This window comes from Phacochoerus africanus, chromosome 4, assembly GCF_016906955.1.
Source record: "Phacochoerus africanus isolate WHEZ1 chromosome 4, ROS_Pafr_v1, whole genome shotgun sequence".
Classification (NCBI taxonomy): Eukaryota; Metazoa; Chordata; class Mammalia; order Artiodactyla; family Suidae; genus Phacochoerus; species Phacochoerus africanus.
This window is the reverse complement of record NC_062547.1, coordinates 59,713,581-59,738,437: the sequence shown is the minus strand read 5'-3', so window position 1 is coordinate 59,738,437 and position 24,857 is coordinate 59,713,581. Positions and strand designations below refer to the sequence as shown.

Here is a 24,857-nt window from a genome sequence, read left to right as displayed (position 1 = left end):
CTTACTTTGTGGAACTCTCTCTGTTGCGCTGGAGGAGTGATGGTTCAGCCGATCCCCTGGAGGGGAACTTCTGTGTGACGACCCCAAGAGGGTGGCATTCTAACCTCTGTTTTCAGAAGCAGCTGAGTTGTTTGAGGTCTCTCAGCTCATTTGGAGCGAGGTCAGCAGTGAGCGCGTCGTGAGTCAGCCCTGGGCGCGGCCGGCCCGATTCTGCAGCGGGTGAGCTGGCGAGGACCCCTCGGTCCTGCGACGGGAGCCGGCCAGAGCCCTCGTGGGAAAACTACGCGCGGGGCAGGGCGTCCCTTGGAGCGCAGTCGGGAGGGGCGGTGCTTCCGGGGAGGTGCCGGCCAACATGCCCTGCCCACCACCGCCAGGCCCCGCCCACCATCATCAGGCCCCGCCCAGTCGGGCGCGGGCGGGCAGCGTCGCCTTTAAGAGCTCCCCGGTGTTTTGGGGGCCGCGGGCCGGGCGCGCTGACCTGGTGCGCATGTCCCGGGCGGTGACGCCGGCGCCGGGCTCCATGTGTGCGGCCGAGGGGCGCATTATCTGGCCGGCGGCGCGGGCGGGCGGGCGGACTGGCGGAGCGAGCGCCGCGGGCCCGGGCGGCCCCAAAGGCGGAGCGAGCGCGCGCGGCCCGGCGCCCCCAGCCCCTCGGCCGCCCGGCCCCGCAGGCGACCCCGACCCCGGCCCCACGGCCCCTTGAACCCGCGCACTGCCCTCGGGCCCGGCCGGCCCGCAGCCGGGTAAGTTCTGGACCAAACTTGGCGGGGGTCGGGGGGCTGGGGTCGTGCGATGGAGACTGGAGCGGCGGGGACGGCGCGGGCTGGGCAGGGTAGGAGGGTCAGGGGGGGCTGTGAAGGACCCCAGTGTGAGCGCGGAAAAGTGAGAGCAAGCGAGTTCTACTCCTTGTATTCCGGGAGCGTCTTCATCACGCTGCCTTGGAAAGTTCCGCGCTCCGACGCTGCCCGGGCACGTGGGGGCCGAGCCGGGCGGGGGTCCTGGAAAGTCGCGGCGTCGCCCCCCTTCCTCCTGCGCTCCCTCTGGGGCCGGGGGAGGGGCAGGGCAGCGAGGCGCCGCTTTCTAGCGGCCGGGACTCGCGGGGAGGGGGGCGGCGGCACGTGGGCGCGCTGGGCGGGGGTCCCGGGCAGGAGGTGGGGGTCGTAGGCGGGCGGGGCCGCGGCGCTGAACCCCGCGGCGACGGCGACGGCGGCTGCGGATCCCGTGTCAGAATAAGAGTCCCCGCGCGCCCACGCCTGCAGGGCCGGTCCTCCCCCTTGCCCGCGCCCTTCTTGCCTGACCCTGGGAGCCGCGGGACCCTTCCCCCATCTGGGTTCCAGCTTTTCACGGGGCCCTACACTTTAAATTTGCCTCCCCATCTAGGCGTTGGCTGTATTGATTTCTTTTTTCCCACCTGGAAAGGGTCGGCATCAGTGACTAGACAGCAGCAGCTGGCCTTTTAAAGGGATTATTGCCAAGAATCGGAATTGATCACTTCAACAAGGAAAGGCTTATGGGCAGGGCCCTACCCTAAAGCTGATTGACACTTGGTGTGTGCGTAAACACTGGGACCCAGAAATGAATGGGGACTCCTCCCTTAGGAACTGAATGACACATTGGGTGCACGTTTCTGCCCTGCCCTAGGAATTTTGCACGGACTGCTTAATTTTGTGTATCTGACCCTTCGCCTTTAGGTGTGTAGTTCATGCTTATCTTAAGAGCTTTGGATTCTTTAGCTCAAAGTCCGAGTGAGTCACTTGAGTCTTTAATTTTTCTCTCTTCCTCACCCTTTTACTTCTCTCAATTTTCTTGGAGTACACAGTACTGGTTAAGTCTCTGGTTTTGTGTGTCTGTTTCTCGCAGTGACACCTTCTGGCTGTGGCAGTACAGAGAAACTGAGGGACACACAGCCTTCTTCTGTTCAATTGCTTCAGTCCTTAGACCCACTGTCCTGTTGATGTTCTCTTTCCTCTGGTAGTGGTTACAAGTTTTCTTTTAAGTTAGTTAGTGTAAACTGGTGTTTGCTGGCACCAGGTCAGTTCGCTAGCTAAGATCAGTATCTTATTAGATCTGACAACAAGTGTGGAGGAGGGCTAATCATTACTGGCCCCAGTTTGATTTAAGAGCCTACTGTGTGCCAAGCACAGGCATATTCACAGGCATATTTCAGTACTCCTACTAATCTTATGGGAGGGGCAGGTGTAGTCTCCACTTTGCGGATGAGGAAACTGAAGCTTCCAGAGACTAGGTTGCTTGCTCAAGACTGCGGAGCAGAGAGGCAGAGCTAGGTTTGTACCTGCCCTCTGGGGGCACCAGAGCCCAGGGATGCGCCTGTTTGCAAGGCCAGTCTGTGAGTTTTTTCCTGGGAGCTTCTAAAACACAACCTCTGCTTGCAGTTTGGGGATGACCTGGTGAAACCATTTCCAGCCCTGCTTTGTCCTCAGAGAGCAGAGTTACCAGCTGGCTTTTAGGAATCAAGCCGCAGAGTCACCCCTTTGCTTCTGTAGCCCATAACTCAGAAAAGTTGACCTTTTTCTAGAGGAAGCAGTTTAGCTTGGGGATTTTGAGAGTGATATGCTAGACCCTCTCCTAACTCCCTTCCTCTTTCATCCCTATCACTCTCCTAAAATTCTGAAGCTGATGTTGTTTACAGAGGAGTACCTCTCATCTTGGATGCGGTGTAGAGAATAGGGTGGCTCCTGTATTAATGATTTGGAGGCATTGTTATTTTGGCTCAGATGACGTCATTTTTTTAAATGTCAAGTCATCTCTATTAATGCCGTATCATTTGTTGGCTCCTACAATCTTATATTTTGATAGCTAGGAAAAAAGTAATGCTGCCCTTGGTAGAAAAAAATCCTGGGAGTTCCCGTCGTGGCGCAGTGGTTAAGGAATCCGACTAGGAACCATGAGGTTGCGGGTTCGGTCCCTGCCCTTGCTCAGTGGGTTAACGATCCGGCGTTGCCGTGAGCTGTGGTGTAGGTTGCAGACGCGGCTCGGATCCCGCGTTGCTGTGGCTCTGGTGTAGGCCGGTGGCTACAGCTCCAATTGGACCCCTAGCCTGGGAACCTCCATATGCCGCGGGAGCGGCCCAAGAAATAGCAACAACAACAACAAAAAGACAAAAAAAAAAAAAGAAAAAAGAAAATATCCTGGAAAGATTTGTACAAAGATGTCAACAAAATCTTTGGGTTAGGGTTAAGTAGTAGTAGTTTTTTTTCCCCACAAACTTTTTGGTGTCTGTATTTTATGATTTTTATTTTTTTTTTTATTTTTTGTCTTTTTAGGGCCGCACCCACGGCATATGAATGTTCCCAGGCTAGGGGTCCAATTGAAGCTACAGCTGCTGGGCTATGCCAGAGCCACAGCAACGCCAGATCTGAGCCTCGTCTGTGATCTACACCACAGCTCACGGCAACGCTGGATCCTTAACCCACTGAGCGAGGTCAGGGATCAAACCTGCCACTTCATGGTTCCTAGTCGGATTTGTTTCCGCTGCACTGTAACGGGAACTCCTAATTTTTTTTTTTTAAATAAGGATCATTTATTTATTTTTTAGGGCCGCACCAACACCCATGGCACATGGAAGTTCCCAGGCTAGGGGTCAAATCAGAGCTGCAGCTACCAGCCTACACCACAGCCACAACAACTCCAGATCCAAGTTGAGTCTGCGACCAACACCACAGCTTATGGCATTGCTACGCCACAGCCACAGCAATGTGGGATCTGAGCCACGTCTGCGACCTACGACCTACACCACAGGTCATGGCAACGCCGGACCCTTAACCCACTGAGCAAGGCCTGGGATCGAACCCACAACCTCATGGTTCCTAGTCGGATTCGTTAACCACTGCGCCACGATGGGAACTCCTGGCAATGCTGGATTCTTAACCCATTGAGCAAGGGATCAAACCTGCATCCTTATGGATACTAGTTGGGGTTTGTTACCGCTGAGCCACAGCGGGAACTCCAGGAACATTTTAAATTTAATACAACATTTTATTTTATTTTTTGGCCACACCCAGAGCACGTAGAAGTTCCCAGGTGCAGGGATTGAACCTGTGCCACAGGCACCTGAGCCGCTGGAGTGACAACACTGGATCCTTAACCTCCTTGCCACAAGGGAACTCTGTACATTTTAAAAGCTACAGTTCACAACTCTTTAATAGTTCTTCTCACTTACTTTGCATCAGTTGTTTGTAGATTTCTGGCATTGCAAGTAGTGATTTGTGTATTGATTTAGTCAATAAATACCAGTGTGCAAACTGTGCCTCTGACACTGTGCTAGGCATCCCTGCTCAGTGGAGTTTACTGTAAGATAAGTGGGAGAGAAATCATTACTAATCTCATAAACTTGGAAAAACTTAACAGGGTCAGGGAAAGAACTGCAGTGGCTCATGTTGCTTTGGAGGCTTGGGTTTTATCCCTGGTCTGGCATAGTGGGTTAAAGGATCCAACATTGCGCCCCTGTGAGTTCGATTCAGTCCCAGGCCTGGGAACTTCCATGTGCCATGCATATGGCCATTAAAAAAAAAAAAAAAGTGACCTGCAAAGTCTTGAACATACCAATTTCTGAGAGACAAAACTATAATGCCCTTACCACTGAATCTAGTTAAGGACTGTCAGTGTGTTAACTTCTCAAAGTGTGGGCAACTCAAATGCTCATCTAGAGAACTACTTGTTTAGATTTGGTGTGTTTCTGTGCCATCAAATGGAACAGACAAGGCTATTTTCCCTAGACTTTTCTTTCCCCCCGTTGATAGAGTTAATTTATGCTCATTGTAGAAAACTAGGAAGATTATTGAAACAAGTGAGTAGGTGAGGTCTTCATGAGCAGTCATCCTGGGGTAATAGAGCATCATTGGGATTTCCTTGTAACAGTTGTTGAGTGGGGAAGTGCAGCAGAACCAAAAGAACGAGTTGGCAGTGTCATAGTTTGAGGCTTACGGAACTGTGCTGCCTGCTAAGTGTGGTTGTTTATTAGAATGGATGCTGTTAAGTTATCTGAGCCGTTTTAGGAGGTAAGTTAGACAGTCTGGCCTTAGATTGCTATTCTTTCAGGCAACAAACTTTATTTATTTTTTGTCTTTTTAGGGGTGCACCTGTGGCACATGAAGGTTCCCAGGCTAGGGGTCTAATTGGAGCTGTTGCTGTTGGCCTACACCACAGCCATAGCAACGCGGGATCCAAGCCGAATCTGCGACCTACACCACAGCTCCCGGCAACGCCGGATCCTTAACCCACTGAGCAAGGCCAGGGATTGAACCTGCAACCTCATGGTTCCTAGTTGGATTTGTTTCCCCTATGCCAACACGGGAACGCCAACAAAACTTATTTTATATGCGAACTGCGACACTACATCTTTTCCTTGAGTTAGGAAGGCAGCATGTTAAGAAGGTAGAGATTTAAAAAAAAAAAAAAAAGACGGGAGTTGAAGTGGTGGCAGTGAGGTGGAAGTAGTGAGACTGGTGTTATTATAAACAAAAGTACCAGCCGGGGGCAGATCTGGCATATTTATGGATTCTGGCAAACGTGATCCAGGACTTTTTAGTCAAGAGGAATGTCAAACCGTGTGCTTTTTGCCCCTCCCCTTGCTTTTTAGGCTGTATTTTTGACCTCTTTTTGTCTGAAGAAAATGTAGGTTAGTCTTTTGGAAGGCACAGAGACTTACTCTAATTGAATACCTGCAGGTAGCCTTAGGAATTGATTGACTGAGGATCCTCCAGAACCCTCCAGGGTATGTGGGAAAGGGTCTTTGCAGCTTCAGTGCACTGCACCCACTTTTCTCTTTTCTTCACAAAAGTACTTGTTTTACAGGGGAGTTTGTCAGGGGCCTTGCTTTCCTGTTCCCCTCATTCCCAGTTCTTGGATTCCTTACATGAAAAGGACTGAAGACTTAATATCCCTCCAAGGAACACAGGCCAGCATCTGAGGTAGAATGTGCTGGCCAGGGATGGGTGATACCCGAAAGGGGACTTCCAGCAATTTGAGGCCGGAGTTTGGGGGAAGGTTTTGAAGCTATGGGACTTTGAGTTTGCATGGCCTCAGAGATAGCCAGGTGCAGCTGCAGTCAGGGGCAGGGAGGGAAAGGGGCAGAAATTTGAGAGAAAGTCTTCATTTGTTTGAAGACTCCTTCAGTCATTCCTCCTGCATATCTGTCTTAAGACCTGACACCACTTGACCTGCCTTGCTGGTCAGGTCTTTTGGTTTAAACCTTTAAGGCTAGCTCAACCTGGAGTCCCTGTTGTGGCTCAGCGGTAATGAAGTAGTTTCCGTTAGGATGTGGTTTTGATTCCTGGCCTTGATCAGTGGGTTAAAGGATCTGGCGTTACCATGAGCTGTGGTGTAGGTTGCAGACAAGGCTTGCTTGGATCTGGCATTGTTGCTGCTGTGGCATAGGCCGGGAGCTATAGTTCTATTTTGACCTCTAGCCTGGGAACTTTGATTGCCCGTGGTGCAGCTCTAAGAAGACAAAAGAAAAACAAAAAAAACCCCTAATTCATCCTAAAGGTAATACCTCTGAGCAAACTTTTTAAAAATACTGCTGCAGAATGATGGCCACTTGGCTCCTGGTTCTGGGGAGGCTGTGGGCCAGTTCCTGGGCAGTAGTTCCCTGTAGGGTGTTGTGGGCCGCCCTGGCTTTGCCTTAGGTTAGGTGTGAGCTTCACCTGGCCACTTATTAGGGACTTGACCAAGTTAGTGACTTGACCTCTTCCCCATTTCTATAAAGGAGGTAGTAGTAATGGCTACCTTGAATGGCTGAGTTGGGAGTGAGATAATAAATACAAGTGGTATGGAACAGCCCCGGGTGTGTACCTGCTCAATTAATTGGAGTTCATTGAGTGCACCATTGCAACTAGAACAGGTGAGGCAGAGCCCCAAAGCATTAATGACTGCTCTGCTTGTCGTGTGTAGGGCACCTCCATGCTTCTGGGACAAACTAATCACTGTCTGTTATGTGCCTGTCCTTAACATTTTGGTTGGAAGAAGATGAAGTCTCTACAGAGGCTGATAGGGTCACTTTGCTAATTTTTCTACAGCTGGGACTGGGCTCCAGTCTTTCTGATTTCACACTATGAAGGTTTTTCCCACTAGCCTTGGTGCCTCCCTGGAGATTGAGAATGGCTGGATTGGCGGTTCCTTACCAGGGCAAAGGAGATAACAGCCCGTTTTTCTGACCCTGGGCTTGCTGAACCACACATCCTGACTTTTAGGGACAGCCCCTCCATCTGTAAGATGGGAAGATGTTTGTTTGGTAGGCAGATCTCTCATGGGGTCTTCCCTTTGAGAACTAGGAGGGGCCCCTGTACCTCTAGCTTTGTCCCTGAGTGGACTCTGGGGAGGGGTGGAAGTAGGTTGCAGTGGCAAATGGGAGAGACTGGCCCCGAATCCTGTCCTTTTTCTGCACTTACAGCTCTCTAGCCGGCTTGGAAATTTGACAGATCTGACTATAGCTTACTGTTCTTGGCTTATGGGCAGGTTGCCTGGCCATAGCTTTCCCATTGCCTGGCCACAGCTTTCCCATTGATAGATGGGGACTGTATCCTTAACTTCATGGGATGGCTGTGAGGGCAAGTGAGAAATGTTTGAAAGTGGTCAGGGGTATCCCAGCCCTTGCTTCTTCACTTATCTCTGAGACAAAATTCTTCTCTGCCCAGATAACAACATGGTGATCCCCCCTGGGGTTTCACATCTCAATTACTACATACAATGAAACACTCAGATGGAAAAGCTAGATTTTCCTTAACGGAATCCCACCATAACCTAACAATTTGGAGGTCTTCAAAACTCATTGTAAGGAGATCTCACCTCAAAAGTTTGGTTAGGTTATCTGGAAGGGAAATGAAAAAACTTGTGGCCTTAAATCTGCATATAATCCCAATATAACATTTCCTCCAATCCCAGTTGTTTTGTGCAATTAGCCTTTGAGTCAGTGGCTGTTAAACTTTACTCAACACAATCTTACTTTAGAGGCAGGTGCTCACCATGACCTTGGAGGTGAACAGGTTTCAGGCCAATATGTCACTTGAATTTCCATTGGTGGACTTTTGTGGCAGTAATATCAGATTTTTCATTTTTCTTGTGTGTGTTGGGCAGGCTCACTGCCAGCTGGTTCTGAAAACTTTTGCTTGTTACAACTTTAATTCATCCACTAAGGAAACATGTTTTTTTTTGCAGATGCTCAATGGTTTGGGAAAGGTAGGAACATGGCACACTGAGTCCTTGGTTTGAAGGCATTGATTGAATTGGTTGAGTCACTGCAGACTCTTGATATTCTCAGGACTTTCATATCATTGATAGAACACTTGAACTTCATTTTCTATTCTCTCCTGTATTATTCTTGTGCATGTAAAGGGTTAATACCAACCCCTTTCAAAGGCAGGCAGTTCTTTCAGAGGATTCTGGAGTCAGATCCCTCCCTGGGATTCTCTTATACCTACTGGAAGCCTGGGCGATTTCGAGGGTTTGATTAGTGTTTTCCTTAACACTTTTGTTTGATTAGTTGACCTTCTCAGCAGTTTGTATGTGGGTCATCTCTCTGCTGCCTCCCCTCCCAAACCTTTAAAGTTTTTATTGTTGAAACTTTTTATCTCTTTCATCCTTACAGGCAACATTTCCTGATACTAAAGTCTGGGGAGGAGGCAGGAACCTCAGGTGTCTGTAGTAGACATTGCTTGGTCTGCTTTTGAAGCTTTCTTGGTCAAGGATATCAGCAGATTGGGTCTGGATTGAAACGTAATTGCAGCCTTACTGTCCATTTATATTTGTCAGGCAGAGCATTAGAAATGTAACTATTTTTGGTCCCTGGGCAACAGGCAAGTTTAACACTCACCTGAGACTAGCTTGCTTCTGTGTGCTGTTTTGCTGAACTTAGCAGGCAGCATTCAGACTTCAAGAAGAGTTGCAGCAGCCCTTGATGTTACAAATTGGAAACTGAGGACTGAAAGGAGGGGTGGCCTGCCTTGGGTTTCCTTGCAGAAGAGAGGGGAATATAGATTTGTGTTCCCTCCTGGAGCTTCTAGTTTGATCTCACTCATCCTTATTTTTTCATGGCAATTTTTTATTTTTATATTTTTTGTCTTTTTGTCTTTTTGCCATTTCTTGGGTCACTTCTGTGGCATATGGAGGTTCCCAGGCTAGGGGTTGAATCGGAGCTGTAGCTGCCGGCCTATGACAGAGCCACAGCAACACGGGATCCAAGCCGTATCTGCAACCTACACCACAGTTCCCATGGCAACGCTGGATCCTTAACCCACTGAGCCATGCCAGGGATCAAACTTGCAACCTCATGGTTCTTACTCGGATTCGTTAACCACTGAGCCACGACGGGAACTCCAGTATTTTCTGTTTTGTTTTAGGTTCCTCTTCCTTTTATTTATAGAGGTCCATTGACAGGTTTCTTTCCTCAAGACTGTCTTTTGAGGTCATCATGATGTCTCTAATGTGAGGATGGGACAGGACACAGTAGAAAACTCAGGATGCTTCTGGACTCTCAGGGCTGTCTTTATTTTTTACTTATTTATTTTTTTGTCTTCTTGCCTTTTTCTAGGGCTGCACCTGCAGCATATGGAGGTTCCCAGGCTAGGGGGTCTAATCAGAGCTGTAGCTGCCGGCCTACACCACAGCCACAGCAATGTGGGATCCGAGCTGCATCTGCGACCTACACCACAGCTCATGGCAACGCCGGATCCTTAACCCACTGAGCAAGGCCAGGGATCGAACCCACAACCTCATGGTTCCTAGTTGGATTCGTTAACCATTGAGCCACTATGGGAACTCCAAAAATAAAAATCTTAAAAACAAAACCATAGCTTTGTTTTCTTTTCTGGGATCTAGTGGGTGAAAGCTTTCAATTTTAAGAGCATTTAAACTGCTTTCTCTGAATTATTATTTTTTTTAAATGCCATTTATTGTTTAACTTGTAGTCATTTTTCAAGTGGACCATTTTGGGTGACCAGTTCAAGATTCAGAAGAGCAACCCATGTAAATTAAGGTGAAATGGGCTAGACGTCAGATCCTGTACCAGGCATTGATTGGTGGTCAGCTGTGCTAGTCTCGGGCAAGAGGGAAAGGCTTTAACAGGTGAGGGTGAGTCTAGATCAGCTGAAACACTTTGGGAGAGGTTATTTCTTGCATATCCTTTATATGCAGGGAAGTCCGTTCTACTTGCTCAAGTGGTCTTTAAACCATGTCACAGAAGAAGTAGTTAGAGGATTGAACATGTTTCTGGAAGAGAAAAGGTTGGGGTTGGGGGAGTGGCAAGGGGTTCCAGGAGGCTTTTGTTGAGTTAGGGTCTTGGCTCAGGATTGGACGGTTGGCCTTGCCTGCTACTGGTGCCTTCAGGTGCCCACTCACCCTCCTCAGGGAGGATGTAAAGGATTCTTCTTACTTTCCAGAGATAAGATCAGGTGGCCCTGCTGAAAAAGGCAGCAAAAGTGGACTGGTTGCCATCTGGGGAAGGTGCTCAGCATTGGATGAGCAGATGAGAGACATGCATTCACCTGTAAAGTTTAAGATGGTAGGAGCATGCCTACTTTATTGCCTTGGTTGATTGCATAAGGGAGAAGGAAACTAAATCGCTTAGAAAAATTAGGGGCATTTTGATAGTTTTACCCGTCTTCTAAGTCTATAAGGCAGAGTTGGCTATTTTTTATTTTTATTTTTTAGGGCCACACCCGTGGCATGTGGAGGTTCCCAGGCTAGGGGTCGACTCAGAGCTATAGCTACCCGCCTACGCCAAAGCCACAGCAACACCAGATCAGAGCCGCATCTTCGACCTACACCACAGCTCATGGCAACGCTGCATCCTTAACCCACTGAGTGAGGCCAGGGATCGAACCCACGTCCTTATGGATCTTAGTCAGGTTCATTAACCACTGAGCCACGATGGGAACTCCAGAGCTGGCTATTTTTTAAAAAGTTGTTTGAGGAGCTCCCGTTGTGGCTTAATGGGTTAAGAACCTGACTCGTATCCATGAAGATGAGGGTTTAATCTATGGCTCCGCTCAGTGGGTTAAGGATCTGGTGTTGCTCCGAGCTGTGGTATAGGTCACAAACCTGGCTTGGATCCCAAGTTGCTGTGGCTGTGGAGTAGGCCGGCAGCTGTAGCTCTGATTCACCCCTAGCTGGAACTTCCATATGCTGCACCTGCGGCCCTAAAAAAAAAAAAAGTTATCTTAGGAATTCCTGTCATGGCTCAGCTGTAACCAACCTGACTAGTATCCATGAGGACGTTGGTTCAACCCCTGGCCTTGCTCAGTGGGTTAAGCTTCCAGCATTGTCATGAGCTGTGGTGTAGATCTCAAACACGGTCTGGATCCTTCACTGCTGTGCCTGTGGTCTAGGCTGGCAGCTACAGTCCCAATTCAACCCTTAGCCTGGGAACTTCCATGTGCTGTGGGTGCAGCCCTAAAAAGACAAAAAAAAAAAGGTTTTTTAAAAAGTTAACCTATTAGGAGTTACTTGGTAGCATAGTAGGTAAGGATTTGGTGTTGTCACTGCTGTGGCTTGAGTTTGATCCCTGGCCCTGAAACTTCTGCATGCCCTGGGCATGCCCTCCCCCCCCCAAAAAAAAAGTTAACCCATTGATATTTAAGAGCTTAAACTACTCTGATAGGTGTATCATGGAGTGAAATGGCAGCACCGGCTGCTCATCACCACACAGTGAAATGACCAGAGCTGGAGATGCTGGTTGTAGGAGTCTGTAAGCAGAGCCAGCTGGCTGAGATGGGTGCCAGAGATGTACTTTTGGCCACATTGTTCCAGCTCCAGGTCGGCTCCTCAGGTTGTGAGTAGCCCACATTGTACTGAAGTGCATTATACAAATACAATTTTTGTTATGTGCCATGATGTGAGAAAGATGAGGTGTCTGATCTGTGCCCTCCATACACACTATTCTGAGAAGAGATGGTTTCCTTGGTCCCAGGGTCCTACAGCTATTGTGGAGAAGGTTCATTGTGCTGGACTAGACTGTTCACAAGGAGTGTTCCCTGCACTGGAGTATCAGGAAGGGTTGGAGTTGGCAGATCACCCTCTTGGACTTCAGGGTTTATGGAAAATCTTAGTGGAGAAGAAAGTTGAAAAATGGTTATTGTTGAAGTTCCTGCTGTGGTGCAGCAGGTTAAGGATCCAGCGTTGTCTCTGCAGTGTTTCTGGTCACTGCTGGCCCAGCTCAGTGGGTTAAGGATCCGGACTTGCTGCAGCTGTGGCATAGATCAGCGTTGTGGCTCAGATTCCATCCCTGGCCCAGGAACTCTCATGTGCTGCAGGTGCAGGGGAGAAAAAAAAAAAAAGGTGTTATTATTGATGATCTTAGATGGAAGGCTGTTTACACTTGATCCTAAAAGCGTAGAGAGCCCTGAGGTTTGTGAGGAGGAACATGTATACTTGACACGGTCAGGGAAGTCAGTGAGGTAAAAGGGCTGTTGATAAGAGGCAGACATGACACAGGCCCTGAGGTAGTGGGTCTTCAGTTTTAAGGGTGCTGAGTTGGAGCAAAGGTGAGGTGAGCTGGGTCCTGAAGAGGATGGTCCGAGATTGTGTCTACTGACTGGGAGAAGGTGAGCATTAGTGAGACAGCCCAGCCTGTGGCTCTGGATGGCTGATCTTTGCTTCACTTGGAGAACACAGTGGGTTGAAGTCTAGCAATCCTGTGTAACCATCAGGATCCAGGACCCTCATGAACTGGAGGGGTGTGTCTTTGACCCTGCCACCTCTCAGGTGGCTCTGGGGGCTGAGTGAAGAACTTGATTTGTCCTTATGTCTCGTCCTCCCCAAACTAATAGTGCTTTGTGTTAGATGAAAGTGTGATAAATAGCAGATGAAAGATTAGAGTATCTGAGGGACTGTTTCATATATACAAATTTGTTCTACTCTGTTCCCAAGAATGAAGCAATAACGGATGGATGGAAATTAGAGGGATACAACCCTTAACAGCCTGAGAAGGAGCTTTGTAGCAGTTAGAGGGACCAGGAAGAGGCTTGATGTGATTCCTGTGTCCTGGGGTGCTGGTTGGTAATCAGCATTTTCTGGATTCTGAGAATTTTCCAGCTTGAGGTTTTGGACACATCCAGACAGATCTAGAGTGATTAAGAAGATTCTCTGAAAAATCCACATGAATTATTCCAACAGCTGCTGCTTCCTAGTTTGAGAAAGTTTCCCGGTTTCATACATTACTGAAATGTTTTCAAATGCTGACTTTTCTGGCAGAGTTCAGGGGAGAAGACGGGTGGGTGTCCTGCCGAATGACATCACTGGTTTTGAGAGTAGGGAGGGTTTTGGACTCAGAAAGGAGAGAGGCCTTGGGGATTTGGCATTTGGAAAAAAATGGCTTGCATCCGAGAGTGGCTTCTGCCTGGTGATGACCAAGATAACATCAGGGTCCTGATTTTTGAAGTCGAGGGTAGGAATGAGGAATCTGGTAAGTTAGACGAGGGCAGCAGCCTGGTGCCTCATGTGCAGAGCTAGGGTGCCCAGCATGTTCCTTGGCTATCACACCTTAGGAAGCCCTCCCTGCAGGACCTGGGCTGTCCTCCAAGCTCCATGTCCCCTGGGCCATGTGTCTTCTGCTGTCCTTGCTCTCATTGCTGTGTCAGTGGCCAGGGAACCTGTCTTCTCACTGGTCTGTGTCTGTTCTGTTCCTTGCCTCACATGTGAGTGCTGTCTTGTTCTGATGGAAGGAAAGAAGATAATTCTGCACACGTGCTCTATGCCGAGAATCCCTGGTTTGCTCTGAGATGTGCTAAGAGTATGGTTGACTTGCACGTACATCTCACACCGTGAAGATGAAAAAGTCCTAGTTTATGACTCAGGCTGCGGTGTTGATCAGATCCTTTAAGCTCCTTTCCTTGGCTTGTACCCTGGCAGGTAGTGGCTCAGAATATGTATTGTCAATCTCTGAGGGTTTTAGTGCCTTTTACGGAAGATGAAGATGCACTCGAGTCTTTGAATTTGCTGTGTGGAATAAGGGTTTGCACAACAAGGCTCAGTCTTCCAGGAGGTTTCCAGCAATTCAGTAAAAGGTTAAGTCAGTGTGCTCTTGCAAGAGGAATTGAAGGTGTGTTGCTCATTGCTTTAGGAAAATTTCCCAGAGCTTTAGGAAGGATACAGCCTTAGGATGGTTTTAGAGTCAGACTGTTCTGAGGCGGTTCAGATTTGAGCCTGGGTCTGGGAGATGGCTGACCTGTGCCTGGATCCCTATTTAACTTCTTTAATCTTGAGACCCTGGCCTATCACCTTGACTTCTCTCAGCCTCCGTTTTCTCACCTGTCAAGTATGGGCATCAGTGACAGTCAGTCCCTCGTGTGAGCTGTGAGTAGCATTGGTAGTACCTCATTCTGTGGTTATGAGGATTAAATGAAATCAGGCATGTAAAGAATTCACACCAAATAAAGAATTCAATAATTGTTAGCCACTGTTACACTTTTCTTTTTCCTCATTTAGTAACAAAATCTCTTGTCAGCGTGTTAATCACTTACTTAAAAAGAATCACTTCAAGAGAATCACTTTTCTCTGTTCCTGACATTGTTGTCTGGGCTTTTCTGCAGTGGTTTGAATCTCTGTGCCCAGTGGTAGTTTTCTCAATGAAGAGTCAGACCCTCCCTCTTTTGTGCCACCAAAGCCTGATGAGCACTGATGAGGAGTTCTGGATCATGGAGGACAGCGGAGCCCCCCACTCTAACAGCAGTGTCATTGAGGTGTTGGGAACCAACCTGCAGGACCTGGGTCTCAGGCTGGATCTTTGTGTTGGATGGTTAGGTGGACCTGGGTCTGTGTGAGGTGGCAAGTGACAGAGCACGACAGTGGGGTGGGCCTAGGAGGAGGCTGAAAGGTCCTCTGCAAAGCTGGCAGTCTTTGAATTTGCCGTATGGAATGAGGGTTTACACAACAACCCCTCTCCCCCTTGCCCCTGTGGCACTGCCCCTCCTCTCCTTCTCCTTGTCCCTTTTGATCTTGCTGGCCTTGCAGCCCCCTTTCAGAGAGGGCTGGTGGTCTGTGACTTGAGGTGACTTCCCAGGGGATGTCTTGCTTGGGTTGAGTTGTATTGGCAGGACTGTTCTTTGAGGACATTGGAGTAAGGTGGACTTTTTGGGCTGCTTGGGAACCTGAACCCCACTTAGGACAGTGTTTCTCTGGAATGTGGTCTGTGTTCTTAATAACTGACAGCTTAGAAGTGTACCTTTGTCTGGAGGAAAAGTGTGCCGTGTGGTGGTCTATATATATATATTGGTTCTGTGTGCACACATGCATTTGCTTGTACATGTGTGTGATGGCTCTATATGTACTGGTGTGTGTGTGTGCGAGGGCCCCTCCAGCTGGAGTGTAGCCTGACACAGGCAGGAACTCTAGTGTTTTTATAAAGAGGAAAGACATTTCAGTCCAAGTTGGATATGGGCTTCGTATGTCAGAGTCTTGTATTTTGTGAGGTTCCTGGCTTACTCTGGAGTGAGTCTCACGAAGGCAACGTTCCACTGAGGGCACAGTCCAAGACTGGTCCTTGCAGGTTTCTTTGTATCTTCTTATTTTAAGACTGAGATTCACATGACATTTGCATTGTACTTAATAGCACATCAGTTGTAGTACTGAAATCTCTTACCAGCAAGGAAAATTCTGACTCAAGGTAGCAGAAGCCAAGCATATTTCAAAATTCTGGTCTCCTTGCTGTTGGATCCCAGGAGGCAGGCCTTTCACTCTTTTAAAGCCTTGATGGGGGCTGGGGGTTTGGCCTTTGCTGCCTCTCTCCTCTTGGAGTAGGCTTCTCCAGGTGTCTGACCCCCAGCACAGTTTCCTTCCTGCTTGCTCCCTTGATACTGGCTCTTTGGCTGAGTTGAGCAGAACTCTTCCCAGCCAGCAAGAGGATAAAGTGATGGGAAATGTCCATTCAGGGTGCTGGGAAGCTCTGATGGCCTAGAGAAGCGCCACGTAGTCCACCCTCCCCTCTTCCCTGCCGCCTCTGAGACCTTGGGGAAGCTCTACATCTTCCATCTTGGGCTCAGTTTACTCTATAAGGGCTGGAAGTGATGAGGAGAGTTTGATAGTTCCCTGAAACACCCTTTCTATGGAGCCCCTCTGTTCCTGATGTCCTCTGATAGTGCTTTTTTTGTTGGGTACATTGTCAGGAGATGTGGTGTCTTTTCACGTTATTTCTCAATTTGTTTTTAATTGGCTTGTGTAGTGCAAGCCGTGATTTACTGATAGATATTGCCGTTGTTGTGGTTTCTTCCTTTGAACTTCGCAGGATTTTAATCAGTCATGCAATTTTTGTGATTGTTAAAATACAACATCAGAGTTTGTGGCTGTGATGAAGCAGCCTGGGCTGGGAACTACCTTGTTGGCCTGGACCTTGCCATGATGAGGCCTTGGGGCTCCTGGGCTGAATACGTGGCCTCAGTCAGGGCCATCAGTGCTGTGACATGGTTGTTGGATGACTCCAGCCACATCTTAGAAGTTACTAGATGATTTTTACTGTTTGACCTGGCCCCTGACAAATGGTCAGAGGAACTGAATTCTGCTTTTTAGGAAGCTTTGGTGTCACGTGGTTGGAGGTGGTTTTGTATTTTTAAGACCCCCACCATCAGACTGGATTTCCAGAATTCTTCCAAGGCCTCCGTTCTGTCCCAAACTCAACAAGGAGGTATCTTGAAGGTTTGACCTTGCTTCCTGGTGTCCTGGAAACTACTACCTTACATAGACCTCAATCATTTATTCCCAGTCTCTTGTTGCCAGCCTGGATGATGGGACCCTTCATGAGGATCCAGGTGGTAGAGGCCACCTGAGGCTGCAGTTAGACAGCTGGTGGGTACTTTCCTCAGCAGTAGCCTTTCTCCCAGGAAGTGCCCAAGTGCCACAGGGGCCCTTCTGGTCAGGGGTGAGGGGCTAGGGGAGTAGGAGAATGGGCTTTAGAGGTGAAAACTGGAGGGAGGTCCTCTTCCAGACAGTATGGTGTGCCCAGTTTGCATTTCTTTGGTGATAATTCTGCCATCCTGCTTGCTGCTGACTGACGAAAATAGTCTTATTTGGACCTTACAAGGATAAGCTATGTGAACTACTCTGAGTAGGACAGGACCACGAAGTTTCTTCCCTCAGGTAGGTATTCATTTGTATACAGTGGGACCAGCCTGTAACACTCCTCCCTTCGTGATCTTGAACAAGTCCGCCCTTTTCTATTCCAGTTCCAGAAAGTACAATACTGGTTCTTAAACTTGTGGGAAGCATCTGTCCTAGTTACCAGATTGTGCTGAACTTAGCTGCTTATTCACTGGGACCAGCTGTTTAAAGATGGTTAGTGAGGACGTAACCTCTAGGCTCAGCCTATGGCCTTCATGTTGGTGCTCAGAAAGACTTATGGTAATTTGCTGGTCTCTGCCACGTCCATGAATATGCAGATCAGGGTTGGTGCCAGTGTCCTCACAGAGTTGGGGACTTGGAGAAGGTGCTCAGCTGGTGCTTCACTTCTACTTTCTCAGCACACACAGGCCCATGGCCACCCTGGACCCTTCATAGGCAGCAGAGGACACCCTGTACATTGGTGAAAGATTCTTGCTTTTCCAGGAGATTATAAGATTATACCTGTGTGATAACTAAGGTGTTGCTTCTTTTTTTTTTTTTTTTTTTTTTTAGGAAACTTATGGTTCCTAGTCAGATTTGTTTGTGCTGTGCCATGACAGGAACTCCAAGGTGTTGCTTCTTTAAAAACAAATTTGCAGTTCCCATCGTGGCTCAGTGGAAATGAATCTGACTGGCATCTATGAGGAGGATGCAGGTTTGATCCCTGGCCTCACTCGGTGGGTTAAGGATCTGGTGTTGCCGTGAGCTGTGGTGTAGGTTGGAGAAGTGTCTTGGATCTGGCATTGCTGTGGCTGTGGTGTAGGCCAGTGGCTACAGCTCTGATTCGACCCCTAGCCTGGGAACCTCCATATGCTGCGGGTGTGGCCCTCAAAAAAAGAAAAAGCGGGGGGGGGGGGGGGGGGGGACGACTCCAGAGGAGTTCCTGCCATGGTGCAGCAGGATTGGTGACATCTCTTCAGTGCCAGGATGCAGCTCAGTCCCTGGCCTGGCACAGTGGGTTCAAAGATCTGATGTTGCTGCAGCTGTGATGTAGGTCACAACTGCGGCTTGGATCTGATCCCTGGCACAGGAACTCCATAGGTCGTGGGGCAGCCAAAAAACAAAACAAAATAAAACCAAACCAAACTCAAGAAAACTTGCCATAAGAATAGAATGACTGGAGGTTTTCCTTCTTTTTCTTTCTTTCTTTTCTTTGCTTTTTTAGGGCTACACCCGAGGCTTATGGAAGTTCCCAGGCTAGCAGCAGAATTGGAGCTGCAGCTGCCAGCCTGCACCACAGCCACAGTAACACAGGATCGAGCCACATCTGCAACCTGCACCACAGCTCATGGCAATGCCAGACCCCTAAGCCACTTATCAAGGGCAGTGATTGAACCTGAATCCTTATGGATACTAGTTGGATTCATTTCCACTGCACCACGATAGGAATTTCTGAAAGTTTTATTTTTTGACGTGAAAATTAATGCTGATACAGCTGATACAGGTGGTTGAGATGCTGTGTGACTGGGGGCTGCCTGGATTTTGCCTCTTGGGATTGAGGCCATTGCTGTGATAGCCTCCTGGTTAGGCTACCTGAAATGATGGAGATCTGTATTCGGGGCTTTTTGTGATCCTCACTCTAAAGTTTTTCTATTTCAGTTGGTCCTAGAGATTCAGCTGCCCCCCTCAGCCTCCTTTATTAGTTGCCACAGGATGACACTGCCTAGTCTGCAGTCACAGGTCACATAGAGACATGTCTGTTTGGAAAGGAGACTACCCTGTTTGCCCAAACCAAACTAGGTGGGGGATCCCAGGAAATTATTTTTGCCCCTTTTCTTATTCTGGAGGAGTTAACCACAGTGATAATTGGGGTGCTCAGGGCATTTCTATCTGAAGTGGTTGACAATGAAATGCCTTCCTCTGTCCGAGTTGAGTTCCCCGAGTGCAGTCACTTGGTGTTACTGGTTTTCCACACAGCATCCGTGGGACTTGGCCACTGTCAAGACTTCCTTGGGCCCGACTCTCCCTCACAAGACAGGTGGGTTTTGTGCTCAGACCTTGGAAGGAGTGTGCAGTATTTCCTTCTTGAGTGACATTGATTGGTTGTGCACTATTTGAGTTAGCTGTCCATGTCTCCCTTTCTTGAGTTTGACGTGTCTAGAACTAAGGGCTCACACCCCTCGTGGGCCTGTTGTAAGTGTTCCTGAGTCTATCTAGGGTTCCTAAAGGAATAGGTTTGAGTTGTGTTATGATATCTGTGGCTCCCACTTACAGGAGAAGATTGTGCCCAAGACGAGTTAATCATCTTTGTCATTCATCTGAAAGGCATTTCTTTACTCCTTTGGTTCATGGCTGTCAGATGAGGCTGCAATAGGTATGTCCTGAGGAGAGAGAGTGCTTTGGGAGGTAAGAGCTGGGGTGAGGCTTGCTATACTTGAAGTCCTTCTGAAGTGTAACATACTTGGTGCTGCTTTCATCTCATTATTCTAAGTCTTTCCAGTACCTTTTTGTGCAGTTTATTTGGGGAGTAGAGGAAGGACTGTTTGATAGTGGAGCATGTCAGGAACCTGATTGCTCTAGGAAACAGGTTTCTAGAGCCATATAGTTTGGTTGTGGGTATACTGGGCCCATGAGCTTTTTGTTCTGTACACATTTAGGTCCCAAAAGGTTAAAATGATTGTCATCCTACCTTAAAGAGACATTGTGCTGAGTGAAATAAGCCAGACAGAAAAGGGCAAACACTGTATGATTCTACCCTTTTTTTTTTGCTTTTTATGGCTGCACCTGTGGCACACGGAAGTTCCCAGGCTAGGGGTCCAATTGGAGCTACAGTTCTGGCCTGTGCCACAGCAACTCGGGATCCGAGCCTTATCTGTGGCCTATACCAGAGCTCATGGCAATGCCGGATCCTTAACTCATTGAGTGAGGCCAGGGATCGAACCTGCATCCTCATGGATCCCAGTCGGGTTCGTTAACTGCTGAGCTATGAAGGGAACTCCTGTGTGATTTTACTTACATGAGGCACCTAGAGTAGTCAAATTCATAGAAACAGAAAGTGGGATGGTGGTTGCTTAGGGGTGGGAGGGAGGGGAAAATGAGTAGTTAGTGTTTAATGGGGACAGTTTCAGTTTTGCAAGGTGAAAAAGTTCTGGAGGTGGATGGTGGTGATAGCTGTTTGCAGTATGAATGTACTTAATACACTGAACTGTACACTTAAAAGTGACTAAGACAGTAAATTTTGTTTTTTTTTGTTTTGCTTTTTAGGAACGCATGTGCGACATATGAAAGTTCCCAGGCTAGGGGTTGAATTGGAGCTGCAGTTGCTAGCCTATACCACAGCCACAACAAGGCAGGATCCCAGCCACCTCTGCAACCTACATCACAGTTCACAGCACCGCTGGATCCTTAACCCACTGAGTGAGGCCAGGGATCGAACCCCAACCTCATGGTTCGTAGTTGGATTCATTAACCACTGAGCCATGACGGAACTCCAAAAAAGACTTTTCTAAATTCAGAAATATCTTGCATCCTTATGAGAGCAAACATTTCATCCTTAAAGAGTTTGCTTAGGGAGAAAGTACAAAGGCATTCGTGTTTTGATGGCCTACCTTATGCCAGATACTAGGGGATTAAAAAAAGAAAAGAAAAAGATGTGTGGTTCTAGAAGGCTCATTGTAACATCATCTTGTCAGCATGGTTCCGTGGGTGTTCTTTGGTCCCCAGAGGGGTGGCGTCTGGGTGTACTTCCTCTCATGGAGCATTGTCCATGAACATTTGAGGTCTTATCTGATCCAGTGCTCTGCTCTGCACAGAGAGGGAAGGTATTTCTTATTTTCCTGTGGCTCTTTGTTAGAGAATTCCCTTAGTATGGCACATATTGGTGTCTATACACAGAGGGGGAGACACCAGTTCGTAGGTCCTTGTTACTAACACAGAAGTTATTTCCTCTTTTGTTCTTGTGGCATTTTCTTGAGGGTGTTCTTTGATATCATAATGCGCTAATGCTAAACACTTCAAACACTAAAGCTTCAGACTTGTCTAGATGTGAACATTTGGTTCTTGGGCTTTTTATTTTATTTTATTTTATTTATTTATTTATTTTTATCTTTTTGCCTTTTCTAGGGCCGCTCCTGCGGCATATGGAGGTTCCCAGGCTAGGGGGCAAATTGGAGCTGTAGGCACCGGCCTACGCCAGAGCCACAGCAACGCAGGGTCCGAGCCGCGTCTGCAACCTACACCACAGCTCATGGCAACGCCGGATCGTTAACCCACTGAGCAAGGGCAGGGACCGAACCCGCAACCTCATGGTTCCTAGTCGGATTCGTTAACCACTGTGCCACGACAGGAACTCCAGTTCTTGGGCTTTTTAAATATGGCGGTTTATCTGAAGTTTTGAACTGACTAGTGGGCTGCCTGGGCAGCTGCTGGGGAGCACTGAAACACTGAAAGGAACCTCAAAATATTATAAAGAGTCAAAATATTTTGGGGAACAACATTAATTATAGTAGTCAAAGTAAGAACTAGTTGCTCCTGTTTGAGAGCCTGCCTGGAGCCACGGCCTGTCACTTGGTCCTCAGGATGATCTTGAGGTCTGGGGTGCTAGGTGGGCTCCCAGGGGCTCACAGTTGGATTTGGCCTGAGGATGGACAGATTTCATCAGTCAGGAGGGTTGTGGCTGAGCAGTGGGTTGGGCATGATTCATCAAGAGGACTCATCATCATCAGGATGGTCTGATGATGTGAATGGGAGGGATGCCTACAATGCTCAGGGGATAGGAGGGGAGTGGTGGAGTCAAGTCTTTGAGAGGGAGGGGGTCTGTTGGAAGGACTTTTTTTTTTTTAAGGGAAGGATATGGAATCCTGGCAATAGGAAAGGAAGAGGGGAGTGCAGAGTGTGGGTGAATGGGTTGGGTGCTGGGGTAGCTCACACTTCTCTGAGGTGACAAGGGAGGCCCTTCCACACAAGGCCATTGAGGCCTGCGACAATCTCCAAATGGCTTTCTCCAAACAGCCACGTGAGGGAGTTGGGGAGAGCTCCTCCACTGGGAAGCTCTGGGCCTCCCAGGGGTGGTGGTGATGCTGTGGCCTTGGCTATCTCCATGTTTCGTCTTCCTGATGTTATATTTCTATTGTTACGTATTTGCACCAAGTTGGTGGTGAAAACATAGTGGTTGGGTGTTTATAACTTGCAGAGGACAACACTATTCTGCCATTTCTTCTCCATGCTTCACTGGGCCTTGGATAAGGAGATGAGCAAGAGCCCTTCCTCTTGTGGATTATAGTGTTTGGGGGAGAAAATCTAGTGGGATGCTTGATGTTAGATGTTACGCTCAGCCAAGCCAAGTGATGGGGCTGTAGTCTTGGGGATGGGAGGAGAGAGGGGCCTGAGTAACTGATATTTTGAGTTTAAAAGATGAGTGTGGGGAAGGAAGCACTCTTCCTGGCAGTGAGCACAGCATGCACAAAGCCCCAGTGGAGGAAGACAGATACGGTGGGTATGATGACTTGAGACAAGGCCAGTGTGGTTGGAGCATGGTATGTGTCTACATACATATGTGAGTGCCACATGACTTCATACGGTCACCTGGGTCTAAACAGGTAGTGCCTTAATGACTGTGATGACGTGTGGGGAAGCAATGGAAGGTTTTAAGGAGCTTTGGGAACAGCTGCATTGACATGGTGTGGGGAGGCCATGGTCACCTAGTGAGGCCATGGTTACTGTGGCTGAGGGAGGACAGGCAAGGGCAGATTGGGGTCTGGAGGTCATGTACCCCAGTGGATGTTTTGGGTTGATAGTGGAGACTGGCCAGCTCTGGTTGCCAGGGATGGGCTTGTGCGGCTGGCCTCACTGTTGGCTCCTTGGCCCTCATGGGGCTGGTTCTTTGCCTCTCTAGTCTGCCTAGTCATGCTTATCCTCACTCTGTGGGGATATAGGGTTAATGAGGCTCTGTGCCTTGGGGAGAGTAGGTACTTTGTCCTCTGGGGCTGACTTGGAACCAGAGCACCTTCTTGCTGTGCCTCTGCTCTGACTTCTTGTCTCAGGCATGCTGCTCTGCCTGCATCACCCCTGTGCCTTTAATGTTCAGTACAACCCATTCAGGCCACAGTTCCCTCCTGCTTTCAAGGATCACATAGTCCATATTTTCAGCTTTTGAGGCTGTCCTTTCTTTGTCACCACTACTCAACTCTGCCCTGAAGGTGAAAGCAGCCAAAGGTGGTGTAACCATTGGTGGGCTTGGCTGTATCTCAGGATAATCTTTCAGCAGAGGCCCAGGCAGTAGTTTGCTGACACCTGGGCTAGGTTAATCCTCTCTAACCAGTCATCACGTGTCAGAGCCGTGTTACCTCTATGCTTCCTTGATACAATCCACTGTTGCCCTGCCTTAGTTTTTCTCCCTTTCTCATAGGGCCAGCTGGGGAGTTTCTCTCCTTGACAATTAGCAGTGCAGTTGCTAAGACTGTCGGCATAGAGGGCCTAGGGTGATGGGGAGTGCTAATTTTGTGTGGAAAAAGTGGGCTTTATGGGTGGGAGAAGGTGAATGGTATCCTTGGTTTAATGGCTTAATGTCATGTTCCAAGACTGAGTTGGACCTAGGGTGATAAATATTTGGGTGTAGACACAATTGAAGAATTTCAGAGATTGCGCAAGTGATGGGTGAGTGCAGATAATGGTAGGAGGAGACTAGAGAAGTGCTGCTTCCATAGGGCCAGATCTTGGAAGGGATATGGGGCCCTCTGGGGGCTCTTGGAGAGCCCCTGCTTCCCCTTCGGGTGCTTATGGTCCCTGAGAGCTGTTCTTCCACTGGCCACGGTCACTGCAACTTGAGCCTCTCTGAGGAACTGGAGCTCCCTAGACAACAGCCAGTGTCTGGCCAGGGCCTCCTCCCCTTAAGTTAAAAGGGAGCCGACCTCACTTACCTGAGCTGGAGAGGGTGAAATGGCAACAATGGACTTCTGTTGCCTAGAGTGCGGTGACTGGATTTCATGTAAATCACCAGTCATTGCCTTCTCACTGCTCTCCCTCAGATTGGGAAATTGTTGTGTTTGGGTGGGTTGCAGATTCGGGGTTTTGTGTGTGTATGCATGTGAGTAGAGTACCCAGGTGCAGGGTCAAAGCCAAACCATAATGATTTATCAAGGGAGCAGAAGAGTCTCTTACGAGTTGGTAATTGTGTACTTAAGGGTTACTTGATACTGTTTTAAATGTATGGGTTGGAAATAAAAACAGTAAAAGCTCTCTAAACCCTGCCAATGCAGGGTAGATGGCAAAGCAGCCCTAATGATATATCAGTGAAAAGCGATTGCAGTTTACAGAAATGTTCCCAGTTCTGATGGTGCTAAGTGGTCTCTGCTCCTTTATGAATTTTGCACTAATTGTATCAAGGGGCTGTTGCTGTGTGAATTCCTCAGATTGGTTCCTTCTCCTTCAGTGTTAAATCTTCTCTGCTTATTCATTCTGTAAATACTTATTGAGCACCAGTATGTGTTGGACACTGTTGTAGGTGCTTGAAATGAAATCAGGTACCAGGCAGATGGACACCTCTTTCTTGCAGCATTTATGTTCTTGCTGGGTGAGAAAGTCCATAGATAGGGTAGCTGTGTTTTGAGGAGGGGCCAAGGCTGTGGGAGAAATGGGGTAGGGTAAGCAGAGTGATCCTCTTCAAAGGAGACATTTGAGCAGTGTTTTTGGGGGTTCACAGAGGAGTCAACCATCTAGGGGAGAATGATCAAGGCAAAGAGATCAGCTAGCACAAATGGTGTAGCACCTACCGTTAGAACAGCTTTTTATAGAAGTTTTTGAGAAATCATGTGGCG

At 48.3% G+C, this 24,857-nt stretch overlaps 1 protein-coding gene across 4 annotated transcripts in view; it reads left to right on the top strand.

Moving 5' to 3' along the window:
• GATAD2A (GATA zinc finger domain containing 2A) overlaps positions 1 to 24,857 on the top strand; it is a 102,116-nt gene that overhangs the window by 10,556 nt on the left and 66,703 nt on the right. The window contains exon 1 of one of the 4 annotated variants that reach the window (XM_047776438.1): positions 394 to 743. The exons of 2 other annotated variants lie outside the window; for them this stretch is intronic. The gene's annotated coding sequence lies outside the window, so the exon portion shown is untranslated. Of the gene's footprint in view, positions 1 to 393; positions 744 to 24,857 lie in introns of those variants that run through there. One more of the 4 variants, XM_047776439.1, reaches the window with a different exon arrangement.